We start from the raw sequence: 23749 nt of genomic DNA on the forward strand, positions 1-23749 counted from the left end.
TGTACAGCTTGCTTCTTCACCTTCCCGAAGCTGCCGCTCTCGCCGGCTCCCGGAACCGAAGAAGCGGCTTCTTCGCGCAAAGACGATTGTGCCGCTCACAGTGCTCTCCTTAGCGCGGCTTCTGCCGAAAGACGCCCGGCAGCGGCTCTTACCTCCGGAGAGCATCCTACCTTCGTCTTTCGCGTCTTTTGTAGTCTACATCTTAGCAAAACGCTTCTCCACTATGTCTGGCTAGGAAAAACCGTGCCAGCCCAGAAAACATCTCCCATCGTGTTCTAGAAGTTGCAGATATGTCTGCCAAGTGTTTGGGAGGAAGAAAAGAAAAGTTGTCCAAAACAGCTTCCAATCGAATGTTCCTGTGATTGGAAAAGTCAGGAGAGTGCAAAGGTACTGTTTTCTATCAGTTGGCAAGGTGCGCACACAATCCCAGTGTTGTACAGCTTGCTTCTTCACCTTCCCGAAGCTGCCGCTCTCGCCGGCTGCCGGAGCCCAAGAAGCGGCTTCTTCGCGCAAAGACGATTGTGCCGCTCACAGTGCTCTCCTTAGCGCGGCTTCTGCCGAAAGACGCCCGGCAGCGGCTCTTACCTCCGGAGAGCATCCTACCTTCGTCTTTCGCGTCTTTTGTAGTCTACATCTTAGCAAAACGCTTTTCCACTATGTCTGGCTAGGAAAAACTGTGCCAGCACAGAAAACATCTCCCATCGTGTTCTAGAAGTTGCACGGATGTCTGCCAAGTGTTTGGCAGGAAGAAAAGAAAAGTTGTCCAAAACAGCTTCCAATCGAATGTTCCTGTGATTGGAAAAGTCAGGAGAGTGCAAAGGTACTGTTTTCTATCAGTTGGCAAGGTGCGCACACAATCCCAGTGTTGTACAGCTTGCTTCTTCACCTTCCCGAAGCTGCCGCTCTCGCCGGCTGCCGGAGCCCAAGAAGCGGCTTCTTCGCGCAAAGACGATTGTGCCGCTCACAGTGCTCTCCTTAGCGCGGCTTCTGCCGAAACACTCCCGGCAGCGGCTCTTACCTCCGGAGAGCATCCTACCTTCGTCTTTCGCGTCTTATGTAGTCTACACCTCGGCAAAAAGCTTTTCCACTATGTCTGGCTAGGAAAAACTGTGCCAGCACAGAAAACATCTCCCATCGTGTTCTAGAAGTTGCACGGATGTCTGCCAAGTGTTTGGCAGGAAGAAAAGAAAAGTTGTCCAAAACAGCTTCCAATCGAATGTTCCTGTGATTGGAAAAGTCAGGAGAGTGCAAAGGTACTGTTTTCTATCAGTTGGCAAGGTGCGCACACAATCCCAGTGTTGTACAGCTTGCTTCTTCACCTTCCCGAAGCTGCCGCTCTCGCCGGCTGCCGGAGCCCAAGAAGCGGCTTCTTCGCGCAAAGACGATTGTGCCGCTCACAGTGCTCCCCTTAGCGCGGCTTCTGCCGAAAGACGCCCGGCAGCGGCTCTTACCTCCTGAGAGTGGCAGCTTCGGGAAGGTGAAGAAGCAAGCTGTACAACACTGGGATTGTGTGCGCACCTTGCCAACTGATAGAAAACAGTACCTTTGCACTCTCCTGACTTTTCCAATCACAGGAACATTCGATTGGAAGCTGTTTTGGACAACTTTTCTTTTCTTCCTGCCAAGCACTTGGCAGACATATCTGCAACTTCTAGAAAACGATGGGAGATGTTTTCTGTGCTGGCACGGTTTTTCCTAGCCAGACATAGTGGAAAAGCGTTTTGCTAAGATGTAGACTACAAAAGACGCGAAAGACGAAGGTAGGATGCTCTCCGGAGGTAAGAGCCGCTGCCGGGCGTCTTTCAGCAGAAGCCGCGCTAAGGAGAGCACTGTGAGCGGCACAATCGTCTTTGCGCGAAGAAGCCGCTTCTTGGGCTCCGGCAGCCGGCGAGAGCGGCAGCTTCGGGAAGGTGAAGAAGCAAGCTGTACAACACTGGGATTGTGTGCGCACCTTGCCAACTGATAGAAAACAGTACCTTTGCACTCTCCTGACTTTTCCAATCACAGGAACATTCGATTGGAAGCTGTTTTGGACAACTTTTCTTTTCTTCCTGCCAAACACTTGGCAGACATCCGTGCAACTTCTAGAACACGATGGGAGATGTTTTCTGTGCTGGCACAGTTTTTCCTAGCCAGACATAGTGGAAAAGCGTTTTGCTAAGATGTAGACTACCAAAGACGCGAAAGACGAAGGTAGGATGCTCTCCGGAGGTAAGAGCCGCTGCCGGGCGTCTTTCGGCAGAAGCCGCGCTAAGGAGAGCACTGTGAGCGGCACAATCGTCTTTGCGCGAAGAAGCCGCTTCTTGGGCTCCGGCAGCCGGCGAGAGCGGCAGCTTCGGGAAGGTGAAGAAGCAAGCTGTACAACACTGGGATTGTGTGCGCACCTTGCCAACTAATAGAAAACAGTACCTTTGCACTCTCCTGACTTTTCCAATCACAGGAACATTCGATTGGAAGCTGTTTTGGACAACTTTTCTTTTCTTCCTGCCAAACACTTGGCAGACATCCGTGCAACTTCTAGAACACGATGGGAGATGTTTTCTGTGCTGGCACAGTTTTTCCTAGCCAGACATAGTGGAAAAGCGTTTTGCTAAGATGTAGACTACAAAAGACGCGAAAGACGAAGGTAGGATGCTCTCCGGAGGTAAGAGCCGCTGCCGGGCGTCTTTCGGCAGAAGCCGCGCTAAGGAGAGCACTGTGAGCGGCACAATCGTCTTTGCGCGAAGAAGCCGCTTCTTGGGCTCCGGCAGCCGGCGAGAGCGGCAGCTTCGGGAAGGTGAAGAAGCAAGCTGTACAACACTGGGATTGTGTGCGCACCTTGCCAACTGATAGAAAACAGTACCTTTGCACTCTCCTGACTTTTCCAATCACAGGAACATTCGATTGGAAGCTGTTTTGGACAACTTTTCTTTTCTTCCTGCCAAACACTTGGCAGACATCCGTGCAACTTCTAGAACACGATGGGAGATGTTTTCTGTGCTGGCACAGTTTTTCCTAGCCAGACATAGTGGAAAAGCTTTTTGCCGAGGTGTAGACTACATAAGACGCGAAAGACGAAGGTAGGATGCTCTCCGGAGGTAAGAGCCGCTGCCGGGCGTCTTTCGGCAGAAGCCGCGCTAAGGAGAGCACTGTGAGCGGCACAATCGTCTTTGCGCGAAGAAGCCGCTTCTTCGGTTCCGGGAGCCGGCGAGAGCGGCAGCTTCGGGAAGGTGAAGAAGCAAGCTGTACAACACTGGGATTGTGTGCGCACCTTGCCAACTGATAGAAAACAGTACCTTTGCACTCTCCTGACTTTTCCAATCACAGGAACATTCGATTGGAAGCTGTTTTGGACAACTTTTCTTTTCTTCCTGCCAAACACTTGGCAGACATCCGTGCAACTTCTAGAACACGATGGGAGATGTTTTCTGTGCTGGCACAGTTTTTCCTAGCCAGACATAGTGGAAAAGCGTTTTGCTAAGATGTAGACTACAAAAGACGCGAAAGACGAAGGTAGGATGCTCTCCGGAGGTAAGAGCCGCTGCCGGGCGTCTTTCAGCAGAAGCCGCGCTAAGGAGAGCACTGTGAGCGGCACAATCGTCTTTGCGCGAAGAAGCCGCTTCTTGGGCTCCGGCAGCCGGCGAGAGCGGCAGCTTCGGGAAGGTGAAGAAGCAAGCTGTACAACACTGGGATTGTGTGCGCACCTTGCCAACTGATAGAAAACAGTACCTTTGCACTCTCCTGACTTTTCCAATCACAGGAACATTCGATTGGAAGCTGTTTTGGACAACTTTTCTTTTCTTCCTGCCAAACACTTGGCAGACATCCGTGCAACTTCTAGAACACGATGGGAGATGTTTTCTGTGCTGGCACAGTTTTTCCTAGCCAGACATAGTGGAAAAGCGTTTTGCTAAGATGTAGACTACAAAAGACGCGAAAGACGAAGGTAGGATGCTCTCCGGAGGTAAGAGCCGCTGCCGGGCGTCTTTCGGCAGAAGCCGCGCTAAGGAGAGCACTGTGAGCGGCACAATCGTCTTTGCGCGAAGAAGCCGCTTCTTGGGCTCCGGCAGCCGGCGAGAGCGGCAGCTTCGGGAAGGTGAAGAAGCAAGCTGTACAACACTGGGATTGTGTGCGCACCTTGCCAACTGATAGAAAACAGTACCTTTGCACTCTCCTGACTTTTCCAATCACAGGAACATTCGATTGGAAGCTGTTTTGGACAACTTTTCTTTTCTTCCTGCCAAACACTTGGCAGACATCCGTGCAACTTCTAGAACACGATGGGAGATGTTTTCTGTGCTGGCACAGTTTTTCCTAGCCAGACATAGTGGAAAAGCGTTTTGCTAAGATGTAGACTACAAAAGATGCGAAAGACGAAGGTAGGATGCTCTCCGGAGGTAAGAGCCGCTGCCGGGCGTCTTTCGGCAGAAGCCGCGCTAAGGAGAGCACTGTGAGCGGCACAATCGTCTTTGCGCGAAGAAGCCGCTTCTTGGGCTCCGGCAGCCGGCGAGAGCGGCAGCTTCGGGAAGGTGAAGAAGCAAGCTGTACAACACTGGGATTGTGTGCGCACCTTGCCAACTGATAGAAAACAGTACCTTTGCACTCTCCTGACTTTTCCAATCACAGGAACATTCGATTGGAAGCTGTTTTGGACAACTTTTCTTCCTGCCAAACACTTGGCAGACATCCGTGCAACTTCTAGAACACGATGGGAGATGTTTTCTGTGCTGGCACAGTTTTTCCTAGCCAGACATAGTGGAAAAGCTTTTTGCCGAGGTGTAGATGAGAAGAGGAGCTAAAGACGAAGGTAGGATGCTCTCCGGAGGTAAGAGCCGCTGCCGGGCGTCTTTCGGCAGAAGCCGCGCTAAGGAGAGCACTGTGAGCGGCACAATCGTCTTTGCGCGAAGAAGCCGCTTCTTGGGCTCCGGCAGCCGGCGAGAGCGGCAGCTTCGGGAAGGTGAAGAAGCAAGCTGTACAACACTGGGATTGTGTGCGCACCTTGCCAACTGATAGAAAACAGTACCTTTGCACTCTCCTGACTTTTCCAATCACAGGAACATTCGATTGGAAGCTGTTTTGGACAACTTTTCTTTTCTTCCTGCCAAACACTTGGCAGACATCCGTGCAACTTCTAGAACACGATGGGAGATGTTTTCTGTGCTGGCACAGTTTTTCCTAGCCAGACATAGTGGAAAAGCTTTTTGCCGAGGTGTAGATGAGAAGAGGAGCTAAAGAGTGGATGTTAGCAAATGACACCCATCTTCAAAAAAGGCAATTAAGAGGACTCGCCATAGTACAAACCAGCCAGCCTCTTTTTTATCCCCAGGAAGTTGATGAAGCAGCTCTTCCTGGAAATCCTTGCCAGGCACATGACAGATGACCAAATAATGTAGTTAGCATGATTTTTCAGGGGAATTTCATGCTGAACATCACTTTAAACTCCTCTGATGAATCAACTTGACTGGTAGATGAAGGGAATATTATCTGCCTGGGCTTCAGGGAGGTTTTTGACATACCTCTACATGGCATCACACATACATATGGAAGCAATAGTGCAAAGGGGAGGGAATCAGTGTCTTTTCAGTGATGCTGAGGGAAAAGACAAGAGGCAGTGGGCACACACTGAAATACAGGAGATTGCCTTTGAACATCAGTAAATGTTTCTTTACTGTCAGGGTGACTGAACCACGGCACAGACTGCCCAGAAAGATTGTGGAGCCTGGATCTTTGAAGACATTAAAAGTACACCCAGATAGAATCCTGGGCAAGAGGCTCTAGGTATCCTGGTTTAGGCAGGGGGGTTGGGCCTGGTTAGCCCCACCAACCCCTTCCACTCTCTTTCATTCTGTGCTAGTGAATTCTCTTCAAGATGCATTTCAAAGCGCTGGCATGACAAAGTTCTGTGCAGACAGAGATCCAAATGGACATGGCATCTAAGTTCCTTAAGCAGTGTTCAAGAAGAATGTAAAACTCTGGCACAAGTGTCTCTTCCCTAACTGAATCCCTTTCATGGGAAAATTCCCAGCTCTAGAAAGATCTTCTGATACGCATGCTTAAGACTGACACTGGCTGAGCAAATTTCTCTCTATGTATATAGGATCTTCACCCAAAGTGCAGTCAACATAGTCACAGAATGCCTATTGTTAAGAAGTGACAGCTTCCATCAGAATGGCAGCTATTGGTCCACAAAATGGATTAATGGATGGGAATTATCTACGTGGGTTAAAAACAAAAATAAAGAGTTGGTCTTTATTTATCAATTTCATGGCAATATTGATAAGGGAAGAAAAAGATCTAAGTCCTTGACTTTCTGGACTCGAGGAAAGATTTTAAAAATTCCTTGTAAAAATGTATGATCACAATCAGACTATTGAAACCATTTTAGTTGGGAACAAAGTTCCAAAATTGTCTAGATAGTGGCAAAGAAGCCAAGAAAATAGGAAAGAAACAAAAAGAGAGCAAAAGAGTCAGCTTCAGTGTACAAGCTCGTTCTAGAAGTAGTCTGCTGGGAAAAGGAACCCCCAGCTAAATTTCCAATGTATTCCTGCGCTTGATTCAGTAACTGGTCAATGTAAAAACCAATCCTTTTGTACAACTTCTTCCAGCAACAAAAACTCCAACAGGTTGACACTACCATCATGCCTGTTCCAGACATATTTAAAAGAGAAATGATGATTTTCTTGAAAACCTACTTACATAAAAGTTGCAAGATGGTGGAGGGATTCCCACATCCTCCTTCCTCCATCTGGCTTGAAAGTATATTTGATAAAATATGCAACAAAGCACATGATTTATAAGGGAGAGTCAAATGGATGATTTGGGAATCGATCTCTTGTTGATAGTAAACTTCATATCCACTCGGTGTGACCTTTTTAAAACAAAATGTGGAGCTGAGGCATGAATCTGCCACAACAATTGTAAAGCAAACATACACACTCCCCTTCATATGCCCCCCCCTCCACACACACCTAGGCACACACAGAGATCAGCATAGCAGATCATGAACACCTTGGAAAAGACTGAAATGCTAAATGCCTCTCTTGATGGGCAAAAGAGCTGGTGCAGTAATTCAAATGCCTGGTACAAAAATTCTGTTTAATATTTAGCTCCTATTTAAAACACAGCTTTTCATTTCATTCTATTTACAGAATATTTTCATTTCATTTGTTTCTTTAAAATTACTTAGTTCTCACCTGTTGTATGTCTAGGAATATTTTCTTCCAAAAATAGAAAAAAATAGATGATATCTTTTCAGCAGAAAACATTGGTTGATACAATTTTAAACCATCATGATATGGAAGAATTCTTCTGTCCCTCTCGAAGGTGGAAGAAGCATTTGGATCACAGATCATCTACAATGAAATACTTGACATGTTTAAGATGCTTTCAATCAATTTTGATCGTCAATTGCTTATTTGTTGTAAACAGTAATTTTTCAGTGAAGGGAAAGCGTGTGTGGTATATCTACATGATATGTTCAAAGGCAGTTCCTACTAATGGCCAGGCTGAATTCCAGTAAATAATGTCCCGAATGATATTTTGCCGCCTTCTTTGGCACTTCATGAAATCTTACCCCGATGAAGTGCTGAAACACAGAGATTTTCTCTTAGAGAGTGTCTCATGTTGTAACCTATCCCATGGATTTTATGCTGTAATTCTTATCTCTTTTAAAATTTACTATCTTCTGTACAGTTTTCATGAAACTTTCTGTTACAGTAGTGAATAGCACAGATAAATGTCATTTTGTACAACTTTGAATTTACCCCAAGAGCTGAGAGAAAACTTGATCCTATACTTCAATCCGAGTTTCTTCTATAGTCCAACTTTGTTTCTCTACCATCAAGCTTCTCCTTTGTTGCTGCTCCAAGCCCCGTCCAAGGTGACCTTGAATACTTTCAGGGATGGGACACCCACAACTTCTCTGGGCAACCTGTTCCAGTGTTCCAGCACTCCCACAGTAAAAAAGGCCTTCCTTTCATCTAATATGTGTAGGAAATCATAAATCTAGGCATAGAAGCTTGGAGTGCAAATTTGAAATTCTTTGGATTTGAAGCACATTTTATATGAATACTGACTTACAGATGACTAAAAGATGTTGATGGGCATTTGAGCTGACAAGTTTTGAAAAAGTGCACGGAAATTAAAATTGAAACCACTAAAATTAAAAACTCCTTGCCATTTTCTTTTTCCTCTCCTATTCAAAATTGCATATGTCAGATATCAGTGCTTCATGCAAACCTCTCAGATGCTCTCAGAGAAAAAGCTTTTCTTTCAGACTAAGTTGCGGTTGACGTAGAACACTAGCAGGAGTGAAAGATTTTCTGGGCATCGGGGCAGCCCGTTCTCCTTGGATTTGTGTGCAGAATGCATTTTATCCAAACTGGAAAATAGATCCCAGCTCTGTTCTATTCATCATTCTTACTTCATCAGGCCAGAAGATTCTGTGAAAAGTAGCCTGTGGACCTTGAAGACAGCGCATGTGAACCAGATGAGAGGTGATAGAGAAGTTGAGGGAGAGAAGAAAGAGCATGAGGCTGAAACCAGAAAGTATTTCTCCACGTGATCATGGAAGATTGCAGGAGCCACTTGGTACTATCAAACCAGCCCAACTTGGCACTGGTGCCACCTTGGGTCTGGGAGCCATGTTGCATATCGTGCATTTTAAGGAGCCAGCTGGCCACACCCAGCCATATGCCCCCAAACACAAACCAAGGCCCTTTTCTCTGGCAAACAAAACTCAGCTGCCCTGCTTCTGGATGGCAGATTGCAGGAACCACTTGGTACTATCAAACCAGCCCAACTTGGCACTGGTGCCACCATGGGTCTGGTCACCATCCTGCCTATTGTAGCTTTTCAGGAGCCAGCCGGTCACTCTCAGCCATAGGCCCCCAAACACAAACCTCGGCCCGTTTCCCTGGCAAACAAAAGTAAGCTGCCCCGCTTCTGGATGGCAGATTGCAGGAGCTACTTAGTACTATCAAATCAGCCCGACTTGGCACAGGTGCCACCTTGGATCTGGGAACCATCCTGTGTATCGTGGATTTTCAGGGGCCAGCCAGCCACTCTCAGCCATATGCCCCCAAAAACAAACCACGGACCTTTTCTCTGGCAAACAAAACTCAACTGCCCCTCTTCTGGATGGCAAATTTTAGGACGCACTTTGTACTACGAAAACCGCCCGACGTGGCACTGGTGCCACCTTGTGTCAGGGAACCATCCTGCATATCGATCTTTTTAAGGAGCCAGCCGGCCAGGCCCAGCCATATACCCCCAAAAACAAACCACGGACCATTTCTCATGGAAACAAAAATCCGCTGCCCCGCGTCTGGATGGCAGATTGCAGGAGCCACTTTGCACCATCAAACCAGCCCGACTTGGCACTGGTGCCACCTTGGGTCTGGGAACAATCCTGCGTATCGTACATATTCAGGAACCAGCCGAACACTCCCAGCCACAGGCCCCCAAACACAAACAACGGCCCATTTCCCTGGCAAACAAAACTCAGCTGCCCCGCTTCTGGATGGCAGTTTGCAGGAGCCACTTGGGACTATCAAACCAGCCCGACTTGGCACTGGTGCCACCTTGGGTCTGGGAACCATCCTGCATATGGTGGATTCTAAGGAGCCAGCCGGCCACTCCCAGCCACAGGCCCCCAACAAAAACCACGGCCCTTTTTTCTGGCAAACAAAACTTAGCTGCCTCACTTCTGGATGGCAGATTGCAGGAGCCACTTGGTGTAATCAAACCAGCCCGACTTGGCACTGGTGCCACCTTGGGTCTGGGAACCATCCTGCGTATCGTGGATTCTAAGGAGCCAGCCGGCCACTCCCAGCCACAGGCCCCCAAACAAAATCAACAGCGCTGTTCCCTGGAAAACAAAACACGCCTGCCAACTTTTTGATGGAGTTTGCAGGAGCCACTTGGTACTATCAAACCAGCCCGACTTGGCACTGGTGCCACCTTGGGTCTGGGAAACATCCTGCGTATCGTGGATTCTTAGGAGCCAGCCGGCCACTCCTAGCCACAGGCCCCCAGACAAAAACCTAGGCCTATTTCTCTGGCAAACAAAAGTAAGCTGCCCCGCTTCTGGATGGCAGATTGCAGGAGACACTTGGTACTATCAAACCAGCCCAACTTGGCACTGGTGCCACCTTGGATCTGGGAACCATGCTGTGTATCGTGGATATTCAGGGGCCAGCCGGCCACTCTCAGCCATATGTCCCCAAACAGAAACCTCGGCCCGTTTCTCTGGCAAACAAAACTCAACTGCCCCTCTTCTGGATGGCAAATTGCAGGATGAACTTGATACTAAAACCGCAGGCCGACTTGGTAGTGGTGACACCTTGGGCCTGGGAACCATCATGCGTATCGAGCATTTTAAGGAGCCAGCCGGCCACTCCCAGCAATATGCCCCCAAAAACAATCCACGGAATTTTTCTCTGGCAAACAAAAATCAGCTGCCCCGCTTCTGGATGGCAGATTGCAGGAGCCACTTTGCACCATCAAACCAGCCCGACTTGGCACTGGTGCCACCTTGCATCTGGGAACCATGCTGCCTAGCGTGGATTTTCAGGAGCCAGCCGGCCACTCTCAGCCATAGGCCCCCAAACAAAACCCACGGCCCGTTTCCCTGGCAAACAAAATTAAGCTGCCCCGCTTCTGGATGGCAGATTGCAGGACGCACTTGGTAGTATCAAACCAGCCCGACTTGGCACTGGTGCCACCTTGGGTCTGGGAACCATCCTGCGTATTGTGGGTTCAAAGGAGCCAGCCGGCCACTCCCAGCCACAGGCCCCCAAATGCAAACAACGGCGCTTTTCCCTGGAAAACAAAACTCGCCTGACAACTTTTTGATGGCAGATTGCAGGAGCCACTTGGTACTATCAAACCAGCCCAACTTGGCACTGGTGCCACCATGGGTCTGGTCAGCATCCTGCCTATCGTAGCTTTTCAGGAGCCAGCCGGTCACTCCCAGCCATAGGTCCCCAGTCACAAACCTCGGCCCGTTTCCCTGGCAAACAAAAGTAAGCTGCCCCGCTTCTGGATGGCAGATTGCAGGAGCCACTTGGTACTATCAAACCAGCCCAACTTGGCACTGGTGCCACCTCTGGTCTGGGAACCATGCTGCGTAACACAGATTCTACGGCGCCAGTCGGCCACTCCCAGCCACAAGCTCCCAAACACAAACAACGGCGCTATTCTCTGGCAAACAAAACTCCACTGCCCCTCTTCTGGATGGCAAATTGCAGGACGCACTTGGTACTATAAAAACAGCCCGACTTGGCACTGGTGCCACCTTGGGTCTGGGAACCATCCTGCGTATCGATCTTTTTAATGAGACAGCCGGCCACTCCCAGCCATATGCCCCCAAACACAACCCACGGCCCTTTTCTCTGGCAAACAAAACTCAACTGCACCGCTTCTGGATGGCAGATAGCAGGAGCCACTTGGTACTATCAAACCAGCCCGACTTGGCACTGGTGCCACCTTGGGTCTGGGAACCATCCTGCGTATGGTGGATTCTAAGGAGCCAGCCGCTCACTCCCAGCCACAGGCCCCCAACAAAAACCACGGCCCTTTTTTCTGGCAAACAAAACTTAGCTGCCTCACTTCTGGATGGCAGATTGCAGGAGCCACTTGGTGTAATCAAACCAGCCCGACTTGGCACTGGTGCCACCTTGGGTCTGGGAACCATCCTGCGTATCATGGATTCTAAGGAGCCAGCCGGCCACTCCCAGCCACAGGCCCCCAAACAAAATCAACGGCGCTGTTCCCTGGAAAACAAAACACGCCTGCCAACTTTTTGATGGAGTTTGCAGGAGCCACTTGGTACTATCAAACCAGCCCGACTTGGCACTGGTGCCACCTTGGGTCTGGGAAACATCCTGCGTATCGTGGATTCTTAGGAGCCAGCCGGCCACTCCTAGCCACAGGCCCCCAGACAAAAACCTAGGCCTATTTCTCTGGCAAACAAAAGTAAGCTGCCCCGCTTCTGGATGGCAGATTGCAGGAGACACTTGGTACTATCAAACCAGCCCAACTTGGCACTGGTGCCACCTTGGATCTGGGAACCATGCTGTGTATCGTGGATATTCAGGGGCCAGCCGGCCACTCTCAGCCATATGTCCCCAAACAGAAACCTCGGCCCGTTTCTCTGGCAAACAAAACTCAACTGCCCCTCTTCTGGATGGCAAATTGCAGGATGAACTTGATACTAAAACCGCAGGCCGACTTGGTAGTGGTGACACCTTGGACCTGGGAACCATCATGCGTATCGAGCATTTTAAGGAGCCAGCCGGCCACTCCCAGCAATATGCCCCCAAAAACAATCCACGGAATTTTTCTCAGGCAAACAAAAATCAGCTGCCCCGCTTCTGGATGGCAGATTGCAGGAGCCACTTTGCACCATCAAACCAGCCCGACTTGGCACTGGTGCCACCTTGCATCTGGGAACCATGCTGCCTAGCGTGGATTTTCAGGAGCCAGCCGGCCACTCTCAGCCATAGGCCCCCAAACAAAACCCACGGCCCGTTTCCCTGGCAAACAAAATTAAGCTGCCCCGCTTCTGGATGGCAGATTGCAGGAACCACTTGGTAGTATCAAACCAGCCCGACTTGGCACTGGTGCCACCTTGGGTCTGGGAACCATCCTGCGTATTGTGGGTTCAAAGGAGCCAGCCGGCCACTCCCAGCCACAGGCCCCCAAATACAAACAACGGCGCTTTTCCCTGGAAAACAAAACTCGCCTGAATACTTTTTGATGGCAGATTGCAGGAGCCACTTGGTACTATCAAACCAGCCCAACTTGGCACTGGTGCCACCATGGGTCTGGTCACCATCCTGCCTATCGTAGCTTTTCAGGAGCCAGCCGGTCACTCCCAGCCATAGGTCCCCAGTCACAAACCTCGGCCCGTTTCCCTGGCAAAAAAAAGTAAGCTGCCCCACTTCTGCATGGCAGATTGCAGGAGCCACTTGGTACTATCAAACCAGCCCAACTTGGCACTGGTGCCACCTCTGGTCTGGGAACCATGCTGCGTAACACAGATTCTAAGGCGCCAGTCGGCCACTCCCAGCCACAAGCCCCCAAACACAAACAACGGCGCTATTCTCTGGCAAACAAAACTCCACTGCCCCTCTTCTGGATGGCAAATTGCAGGACGCACTTGGTACTATAAAAACAGCCCGACTTGGCACTGGTGCCACCTTGGGTCTGGGAACCATCCTGCGTATCGATCTTTTTAATGAGACAGCCGGCCACTCCCAGCCATATGCCCCCAAACACAACCCACGGCCCTTTTCTCTGGCAAACAAAACTCAACTGCACCGCTTCTGGATGGCAGATTGCAGGAGCCACTTGGTACTATGAAACCAGCCCTACTTGGCACTGGTGCCACCTTGGGTCTGGGAACCATCCAGCCTATCGTGGATTTTAAGGAGCCAGCCGGCTACTCCCAGCCACAGGCCCCCAACAAAAACCACGGCCCTTTTTTCTGGCAAACAAAACTTAGCTGCCTCACTTCTGGATGGCAGATTGCAGGAGCCACTTGGTGTAATCAAACCAGCCCGACTTGGCACTGGTGCCACCTTGGGTCTGGGAACCATCCTGCGTATCGTGGATTCTAAGGAGCCAGCCGGCCACTCCCAGCCACAGGTCCCCAAACAAAATCAACGGCGCTGTTCCCTGGAAAACAAAACACGTCTGCCAACATTTTGATGGAGTTTGAAGGAGCCACTTGGTACTATCAAACCAGCCCGACTTGGCACTGGTGCCACCTTGGGTCTGGGAAACATCCTGCGTATCGTGGATTCTAAGGAGCCAGCCGGCCACTCCTAGCCACAGGCCCCCAGACAAAAACCTAGGCCTATTTCTCTGGCAAACAAAAGTAAGCTGCCCCGCTTCTGGATGGCAGATTGCAGGAGACACTTGGGACTATCAAACCAGCCCAACTTGGCACTGGTGCCACCTTGCATCTGGGAACCATGCTGCCTAGCGTGGATTTTCAGGAGCCAGCCGGCCACTCTCAGCCATATGTCCCCAAACAGAAACCTCGGCCCGTTTCTCTGGCAAACAAAACTAAACTGCCCCTCTTCTGGATGGCAAATTGCAGGATGAACTTGATACTAAAACCGCAGGCCGACTTGGTAGTGGTGACACCTTGGGCCTGGGAACCATCATGCGTATCGAGCATTTTAAGGAGCCAGCCGGCCACTCCCAGCAATATGCCCCCAAAAACAATCCACGGAATTTTTCTCTGGCAAACAAAAATCAGCTGCCCCGCTTCTGGATGGCAGATTGCAGGAGCCACTTTGCACCATCAAACCAGCCCGACTTGGCACTGGTGCCACCTTGCATCTGGGAACCATGCTGCCTAGCGTGGATTTTCAGGAGCCAGCCGGCCACTCTCAGCCATAGGCCCCCATACAAAACCCACGGCCCGTTTCCCTGGCAAACAAAATTAAGCTGCCCCGCTTCTGGATGGCAGATTGCAGGACGCACTTGGTAGTATCAAACCAGCCCGACTTGGCACTGGTGCCACCTTGGGTCTGGGAACCATCCTGCGTATCATGGATTTTCAGGAGCCAGCCGTCCACTGCCAGCCACAGGCCCCGAAACACAAACAACAGCCTTTTTCTCTGGCAAACAGAATTCAGCTGCCCCGCTTCTGGATGGCAGATTGCAGGAACCACTTGGTACTAACAAACCAGCCCGACTTGGCACTGGTGCCACCTTGGGTCTGGGAACCATCCTGCGTATCGTGGATTCTAAGGAGCCAGCTGGCCACTCCCAGCCACAGGCCCCAAAACACACACAACGGTGCTTTTCCCTGGAAAACAAAACTCGCCTGCCAAACATTTGATGGCAGATTGCAGGAGCCACTTGGTACTATCAAACCAGCCCAACTTGGCACTGGTGCCACCATGGGTCTGGTCACCATCCTGCCTATCGTAGCTTTTCAGGTGCCAGCCAGCCACCCCCAGCCAGAGGCCCCTAGACAAATATTTCGGCCCGTTTCCCTGGCAAACAAAAGTAAGCTACCCCGCTTCTGGATGGCAGATTGCAGGAGCCACTTTGCACCATCAAACCAGCCCAACTTGGCACTGGTGCCACCTCTGGTCTGGGAACCATCCTGCGTATCGTGGGTTCTAAGGAGACAGCTGGCCACTCCCAGCCACAGGCCCCCAAACACAAACAACGGCGCTTTTCCCTGGAAAACAAAACTCGCCTGCCAACTTTTTGATGGCAGATTGCCGGAGCCACTTGGTACTATCAAACCAGCCCAACTTGGCACTGGTGCCACCATGGGTCTGGTCACCATCCTGCCTATCGTAGCTTTTCAGGAGCCAGCCGGTCACTCCCAGCCATAGGCCCCCAAACACAAACCTCGGCCCGTTTCCCTGGCAAACAAAAGTAAGCTGCCCCGCTTCTGCATGGCAGATTGCAGGAGCTATTTAGTACTATCAAACCAGCCCGACTTGGCACTGGTGACACCTCTGGTCTGGGAACCATCCTGCCTATCGTGGATTTTCAGGGGCCAGCCGGCCACTCTCAGCCATATGCCCCCAAAAACAAACCACGGCCCTTTTCTCTGGCAAACAAAACTCAATTGCCCCTCTTCTGGATGGCAAATTTTAGGACGCACTTTGTACTACGAAAACCGCCCGACGTGGCACTGGTGCCACCTTGTGTCAGGGAACCATCCTGCATATCGAGCTTTTTAAGGAGCCAGCCGGCCAGGCCCAGCCATATACCCCCAAAAACAAACCACGGACCATTTCTAATGGAAACAAAAATCCGCTGCCCCGCGTCTGGATGGCAGATTGCAGGAGCCACTTTGCACCATCAAACCAGCCCGACTTGGCACTGGTGCCACCTTGGGTCTGGGAACAATCCTGCATATCGTGGATTCTAAGGAGCCAGCCGGCCACTCCCAGCCACAGGCCCCCAAACACAAACAACAGCGCTTTTCCCTGGAAAACAAAACTCGCCTGCCAGCTTTTTGATGGCAGATTGCAGGAGCCACTTGGTACTATCAAATCATCCCAACTTGGCACTGGTGCCACTATGGGTCTGGGAACCATCCTGCCTATTGTAGCTTTTCAGGAGCCAGCCGGTCACTCCCATCCATAGGCCCCCAGACACACACCTCGGACCGTTTCCCTGGCAAACAAAATTAAGGTGCCCCGATTCTGGATGGCAGATTGCAGGAGCCACTTGGTAGTGTCAAACCAGCCCGACTTGGCACTGGTGCCACCTTGGGTCTGGGAACCATCCTGCGTATCGTGGATTCTAAGCAGCCACCGGGCCACTCTGAGCCACAGGCGCCCAAACACAAACAACGGCGCTTTTCCCTGGAAAACAAAACTCGCCTGCCAACATTTTGATGGCAGATTGCAGGAGCCACTTGGTGCTATCAAACCAGCCCAACTTGGCACTGGTGCCACCATGGGTCTGGACACCATCCTGCCTATCGTAGCTTTTCAGGAGCCAGCCGGTCACTCCCAGCCATAGACCCCCAGACACAAACCTCGGCCCGTTTCCCTGGAAAACAAAAGTAAGCTGCCCCGATTCTGGATGGCAGATTGCAGGAGCCACTTGGTACTATCAAATCAGCCCAACTTGGCACTGGTGCCACCATGGGTCTGGTAAACATCCTGCCTATCATAGCTTTTCAGGAGCCAGCCGGTCACTCCCTGCCGTAGGCCCCCAGACACAAACCTCGGCCCGTTTCCCTGGCAAACAAAAGTAAACTGCCCCGCTTTTGGATGGCAGATTGCAGGATGCATTTGGTACTATCAAACCTGCCCGACTTGGCCCTCGTGCCACCTTGGCTCTGGGAACCATGCTGCGTAACGTAGATTCTACGAGGACAGGCGGCCACTCCCAGCCACAGGCCTCTAAACAAAAACAACGGCGCTTTTCCCTGGAAAACAAAACTCGCCTGCCAAATTTTAGATGGCAGATTGCAGGAGCCACTTGGTACTATCAAACCAGCCCAACTTGGTACTGGTGCCACCATGGGTCTGGTCACCATCCTGCCTATCGTAGCTTTTCAGGAGCCAGCCGGTCACTCCCAGCCTTAGGCCCCCAGACAAATATCTCGGCCCGTTTCCCTGGCAAACAAAAGTAAGCTGCCCTGCTTCTGGATGGCAGATTACAGCAGCCACATGGTACTATCAAACCAGGCCAACATGGCACTGGTGCCACCTTGGCTCTGGGAACCATCCTGCCTATCGTGGATTTTCAGGGGCCAGCCGGCCACTCTCAGCCATATGCCCCCAAACACATACCACGGCCCTTTGCTCTGGCAAACAAAACTCAACTGCCCCTCTTCTGGATGGCAAATTGCAGGACGCACTTGGTACTACAAAAACAGCCCGACTTGGCAGTGATGCCACCTTGGGTCAGGGAACAATCCTGCATATCGATCTTTTTAAGGAGCCAGCCGGCCACGTCCAGCCATATACCCCCAAAAAAAAACCACGGAACTTTTCTCCAGCAAACAAAAATCCGCTGCCCCGCGTCTGAATGGCAGATTTCAGGAGCTATTTAGTATTATCAAACCAGCCCGACTTGGCACTGGTGCCACCATGAGTCTGGTAACCATCCTGCCTATCGTAGCTTTTCAGTAGCCAGCCGGTCACTCCCAGCCATAGGCCCCCAGACACAAACCTCGGCCCGTTTCCCTGGCAAACAAAAGTAAGCTGACCCGCTTCTGGATGGCAGATTGCAGGAGCCACTTGGTACCATCAAACCAGCCCAACTTGGCACTGGTGCCACCTTGGGTCTGGGAACCATCCTGCGTATCCTGGGTTCAAAGGAGGCAGCCGGCCACTCCCAGCCACAGGCCTCTAAACAAGAACAACGGCGCTTTTCCCTGGAAAACAAAAGTCGCCTGACAACTTTTAGATGGCAGATTGCAGGAGCCACTTGGTACTATCAAACCAGCCCAACTTGGCACTGGTGCCACCATGGGTCTGGTCACCATCCTGCCTATCGTAGCTTTTCAGGAGCCAGCCGCTCCCTCCCAGCCATAGGCCCCCAGACAAATATCTCGGCCCGTTTCCCTGGCAAAAAAAAGTAAGCAGCCCCGCTTCTGGATGGCAGATTGCAGGAGGCACCTGGTACTATCAAACCAGGCCAACATGGCACTGGTGCCACCTCTGGTCTGGGAACCATCCTGCGTATCGTGGATTCTAAGGAGCCAGCTGGCCACTCCCAGCCACAGGCCCCCAAACACAAACAACGGTGCTTTTCCCTGGAAAACAAAACTCACCTGCCAACTTTTTGATGGCAGATTGCAGGAGCCACTTGGTACTATCAAACCAGCCCAACTTGGCACTGGTGCCACCATGGGTCTGGTCACCATCCTGCCTATCGTAGCTTTTCAGGAGCCAGCCGGTCACTCCCAGCCATAGGCCCCCAGACACAAAGCTCTACCCGTTTCCCTGGCAAACAAAAGTAAGCTACCCGCTTCTGGATGGCAGATTGCAGGAGTCACTTTGCACGATCAAACCAGCCCGACTTGGCACTGGTGCCACCTCTGGTCTGGGACCCATCCTGCGTATCGTGGATTCTAAGGAGACAGCTGGCCACTCCCAGCCACAGGCCCCCAAACAAAAACAACGGCGCTTTTCCCTGGAAAACAAAATTCGCTTGCCAACTTTTTGATGGCAGATTGCAGGAGCCACTTGGTACTATCAAACCACCCCAACTTGGCAACAAGTGGTTCCTGCAATCTGACATCCAGAAGCGGGGCAGCTTACTTTTGTTTGCCAGGGAAATGGACCGTTGTTTGTGTTTGGAGGCATATGGCTGGGAGTGGCCGACTGGCTCCTTAAAATCCACGATACGCAGCATGGTTCCCAGACCAGAGGTGGCACCAGTGCCAAGTCGGGCTGGTTTGATAGTACAAAGTGGCTCCTGCAATCTGCCATCCAGAAGCGGGGCAGCTTACTTTTGTTTGCCAGGGAAACGGGCCGGGCTTTCTGTCTCGGGGCCTATGGCAGGGAGTGACCGGCTGGCTCCTGAAAAGCTACGATAGGCAGGATGGTGACCAGACCCATGGTGGCACCAGTGCCAAGTTGGGCTGGTTTGATAGTACCAAGTGGCTCCTGCAATCTGCCATCAAAAAGTTGGCAGGCGAGTTTTGGTTTCCAGGGAAAAGCGCCATTGTTTGTGTTTGGGGACCTGTGGTTGGGAGTGCCCGGCTGGCTCCTTAGAAACCACGATACGCAGCATGGTTACCAGACAAGAGGTGCCACCAGTGCCAAGTTGTGCTGGTTTGATACTACCAAGTGGTTCCTGCAATCTGCCATCCAGAAGCGGGGCAGCTTACTTTTGTTTGCCACGGAAACGGGCCGTTGTTTGTGTTTGGGGGACTGTGGCTGGGAGTGGCCGACTGGCTCCTTAGAATCCACGATACGCAGGATGGGTCCCAGACCAGAGGTGGCACCAGTGCCAAGTCGGACTGGTTTGATAGTACCAAGTGGCTCCTGCAATCTGCCATCCAGAAGCGGGGCAGCTTACTTTTGTTTGCCAGGGAAACGGGCCGAGGTTTGTGTCTGGGGACCTATGGCTGGGAGTGACCGGCTGGCTCCTGAAAAGTTACGATAGGCAGGATTGTGACCAGACCCATGGTGGCACCAGTGCCAAGTTGGGCTGGTTGGATAGTACCAAGTGGCTCCTGTAATCTGCCATGAAATAGTTGGTAGGCGAGTTTTGTTTTCCAGGGAAAAGCACCGTTGTTTTTGTTTGGGGGCCTGTGGTAGGGAGTGGCCGGCTGGCTAATTAGAATCCACGATACGCAGGATGGTTCCCAGACCAGAGGTGGCACCAGTGCCAAGACGGGCTAGTTTGATGGTGCAAAGTGGCTCCTGCAATCTGCCATCCAGAAGCGGGGTAGCTTACTTTTGTTTGCCAGGGAAACGGGCCGAGCTTTTTGTCTGGGGGCCTATGGCGGGGAGTGACCGGCTGGCTCCTGAAAAGCTAAGATAGGCAGGATGGTGACCAGACCCATGGTGGCACCAGTGCCAAGTTGGGCTGATTTGATAGTACCAAGTGGCTCCTGCAATCTGCCATCAAAAAGTTGGCAGGCGAGTTTTGTTTTCCAGGGAAAAGCGCCGTTGTTTTTGTTTGGGGGCCTGTGGCTGGGAGTGGCCGTCTGGCTCCTTAGAATCCACGATACGCAGCATGGTATCCAGACCCAAGGTGGCACCAGTGCCAAGTTTTGCTGGTTTGATAGTACCAAGTGGTTCCTGCAATCTGCCATCCAGAAGCAGGGCAGCTTACTTTTGTTTGCCAGGGAAACGGGCCGTGGTTTTTGTCTGGGGGCCTATGGCTGAGAGTGACCGGCTGGCTCCTGAAAAGCTACGATAGGCAGGATGGTGACCAGACCCATGGTGGCACCAGTCCCAAGTTGGGCTGATTTGATAGTACCAAGTGGCTCCTGCAATCTGCCATCAAAATTTGGCAGGCGAGTTTTTATTTTCCAGGGAAAAGCGCCGTTGTTTGTGTTTGGGGGCCTGTGGCTGGGAGTGGCCGGCTGGCTCCTTAGAATCCACGATACGCAGGATGGTTCCCAGACCTGAGGTGGCACCAGTGCCAAGTCGGGCTGGTTTTTTAGTACCAAGTGCGTCCTGCAATCTGCCATCCAGAAGCGGGACAGCTTACTTTTGTTTGCCAGGGAAACGGGCCGAGCTTTGTGTCAGGGGGCCTATGGCTGGGAGTGACCGGCTGGCTACTGAAAAGCTACGATAGGCAGGATGGTGACCAGACCCATGGTGGCACCAGTGCCATGTTCGGCTGATTTCATAGTACCAAGTGGCTCCTGCAATCTGCCATCAAATAGTCGGCAGGCGAGTTTTGTTTTCCAGGGAAAAGCGCCGTTGTTTGTGTCTGCGGGCCTGTGGCTGGAGTGGCCGGCTGGCTCCTTAGAATCCACGATACGCAGCATGGTTCCCAGACCCAAGGTGGCACCAGTGCCAAGTTGGGCTGGTTTGATAGTACCAAGTGGTTCCTGCAATCTGCCATCAAAAAGATGGCAGGCGAGTTTTGTTTTCCAGGGAAAAGCGTCGTTGTTTCTGTTTGGGGGCCTGTGGCTGGGAGTGGCCGGCTGGCTCCTTAGAATCCACGATACACAGCATGGTTCCCAGACCCAAGGTGGCACCAGTCCCAAGTTGGGCTGGTTTGATAGTACCAAGGGGTTCCTGCAATCTGCCATCCAGAAGCGGGGCAGCTTACTTTTGTTTGCCAGGGAAACGGGCCGAGGTTTGTGTCTGGGGGCCTATGGCTGGGAGTGACCGGCTGGCTCCTGAAAGGCTACGATAGGCAGGATGGTGACCAGACCCATGGTGGCACCAGTGCCAAGTTGGGCTGGTTTGATAGTACCAAGTGGCTCCTGCAATCTGCCATCAAAAACTTGGCAGGCGAGTTTTGTTTCCCAGGGAAAAGCGCCGTTGTTTGTGTTTGGGGGCCTGTGGCTGGGAGTGGCCGGCTGGCTAATTAGAATCCACGACAGGCAGGATGGTTCCCAGACCAGAGGTGACACCAGTGCCAAGTCGGGCTAGTTTGATGGTGAAAAGCGGCTCCTGCAATCTGCCATCCAGAAGCGGGTTAACTTACTTTTGTTTGCCAGGGAAAAGGGCCGAGGTTTTTGTCTGGGGGCCTATGGCTGGGAGTGACCGGCTGTCTCCTGAAAAGCTACGATAGGCAGGATGGTGACCAGACCCATGGTGGCACCAGTGCCAAGTTGGGCTGGTTTGATAGTACAAAGTGGCTCCTGCAATCTGCCATCAAAAAGTTGGCAGGCGAGTTTGTTATCCAGGGAAAAGCGCCGTTGTTTTTGTTTGGGGGCCTGTGGCTGGGAGTGGCCGGATGGCTAATTAGAATCCACGATACGCAGCATGGTTCCCAGACCTGAGGTGGCACCAGTGCCAAGTTGGGCTGGTTTGATACTACCAAGTGCGTCCTGCAATCTGCCATCCAGAAGCGGGGCAGCTTACTTTTGTTTGCCAGGGAAACGGGCCGAGGTTTTGTCTGGGGGCCTATGCCAGGGAGTGACCGGCTGGCTCCTGAAAAACTACGATAGGCAGGATGGTGACCAGACCCATGGTGGCACCAGTGGCAAGTTGGGCTGGTTTGATAGTACCAAGTGGCTCCTGCAATCTGCCATCAAAATGTTGGCAGGCAAGTTTTGTTTTCCAGGGAAAAGCGCCGTTGTTTGTGTTTAGGGGCCTGTGGCTGGGAGTGGCCGGCTGGCTCCTTAGAATCCAAAATAGGCAGGATGGTTCCCAGACCTGAGGTGGCACCAGTGCCAAGTTGGGCTGGTTTGATTGTAGCAAATGGTTCCTGCAATCTACCATCCAGAAGCGGGGCAGCTTACTTTTGTTTGCCAGGGAAACGGGCCGAGGTTTGTGTCTGGGGGCCTATGGCTGGGAGTGACCGGCTGGCTCCTGAAAAGCTACGATAGGCAGGATGGTGACCAGACCCATGGTGGCACCAGTGCCATGTTCGGCTGATTTCATAGTACCAAGTGGCTCCTGCAATCTGCCATCCAGACGCGGGGCAGCGGATTTTTGCTTGCTGGAGAAAAGTTCCGTGGGTTTTTTTTGGGGGTATATGGCTGGACGTTGCCGGCTGACTCCTTAAAAACATCGATACGCAGGATTGTTCCCTGACCCAAGGTGGCATCACTGCCAAGTCGGGCTGTTTTCGTAGTACCAAGTGGCTCCTGCAATTTGCCATCCAGAAGAGGGGCAGTTGAGTTTTGTTTACCAGAGAAAAGGGCCGTGGTTTGTGTTTTGGGGCATATGGCTGAGAGTGGCCGGCTGGCGCCTGAAAATCCACGATAGGCAGGATGGTTCCTAGAGCCAAGGTGGCACCAGTGCCATGTTGGCCTGGTTTGATAGTACCATGTGGCTCCTGCAATCTGCCATCCAGAACCGGGGCAGCTTACTTTTGTTTGCCAGGGAAACGGGCCGAGGTATTTGTCTGGGGGCCTATGGCTGGGAGTGACCGGCTGGCTCCTGAAAAGCTACGATAGGCAGGATGGTGACCAGACCCATGGTGGCACCAGTGCCAAGTTGGGCTGGTTTGATAGTACCAAGTGGCTCCTGCAATCTGCCATCAAAAAGTTGGCAGGCGAGTTTTGTTTTCCAGGGTAACGCGCCGTTGTTTTTGTTTAGAGGCCTGTGGCTGGGAGTGTCCGCCTGTCCTCTTAGAATCTACGTTACGCAGCATGGTTCCCAGAGCCAAGGTGGCACCAGTGCCAAGTTGGGCTGGTTTGATAGTAGCAAGTGGTTCCTGCAATCTGCCATCCAGAAGAGGGGCAGCTTACTTTTGTTTGCCAGGGAAACGGGCCGAGGTATTTCTCTGGGGGCCTATGGCAGGGAGTGACCGGCCGGCTCCTGAAAAGCTAAGATAGGCAGGATGTTTACCAGACCCATGATGGCACCAGTGCCAAGTTGGGCTAATTTGATACTACCAAGTGGCTCCTGCAATCTGCCATCCAGAATCGGGGGTGCTTACTTTTGTTTTCCAGGGAAACGGGCCGACGTTTGTGTCTGGGGGTTTATGGCTGGGAGTGACTGGCTGGCTCCTGAAAAGCTACGATAGGCAGGATGGTGACCAGACCCATGGTGGCACCAGTGCCAAGTTGGGCTGGTTTGATAGTACCAAGTGGCTCCTGCAATCTGCCATCAAAATGTTGGCAGGCGAGTTTTGTTTTCCAGGGAAAAGCGCCGTTGTTTGTGTTTGGGCGCCTGTGGCACGG

Source organism: Melospiza melodia, chromosome 6, assembly GCF_035770615.1.
Source record: "Melospiza melodia melodia isolate bMelMel2 chromosome 6, bMelMel2.pri, whole genome shotgun sequence".
Lineage (NCBI taxonomy): Eukaryota > Metazoa > Chordata > Aves > Passeriformes > Passerellidae > Melospiza > Melospiza melodia.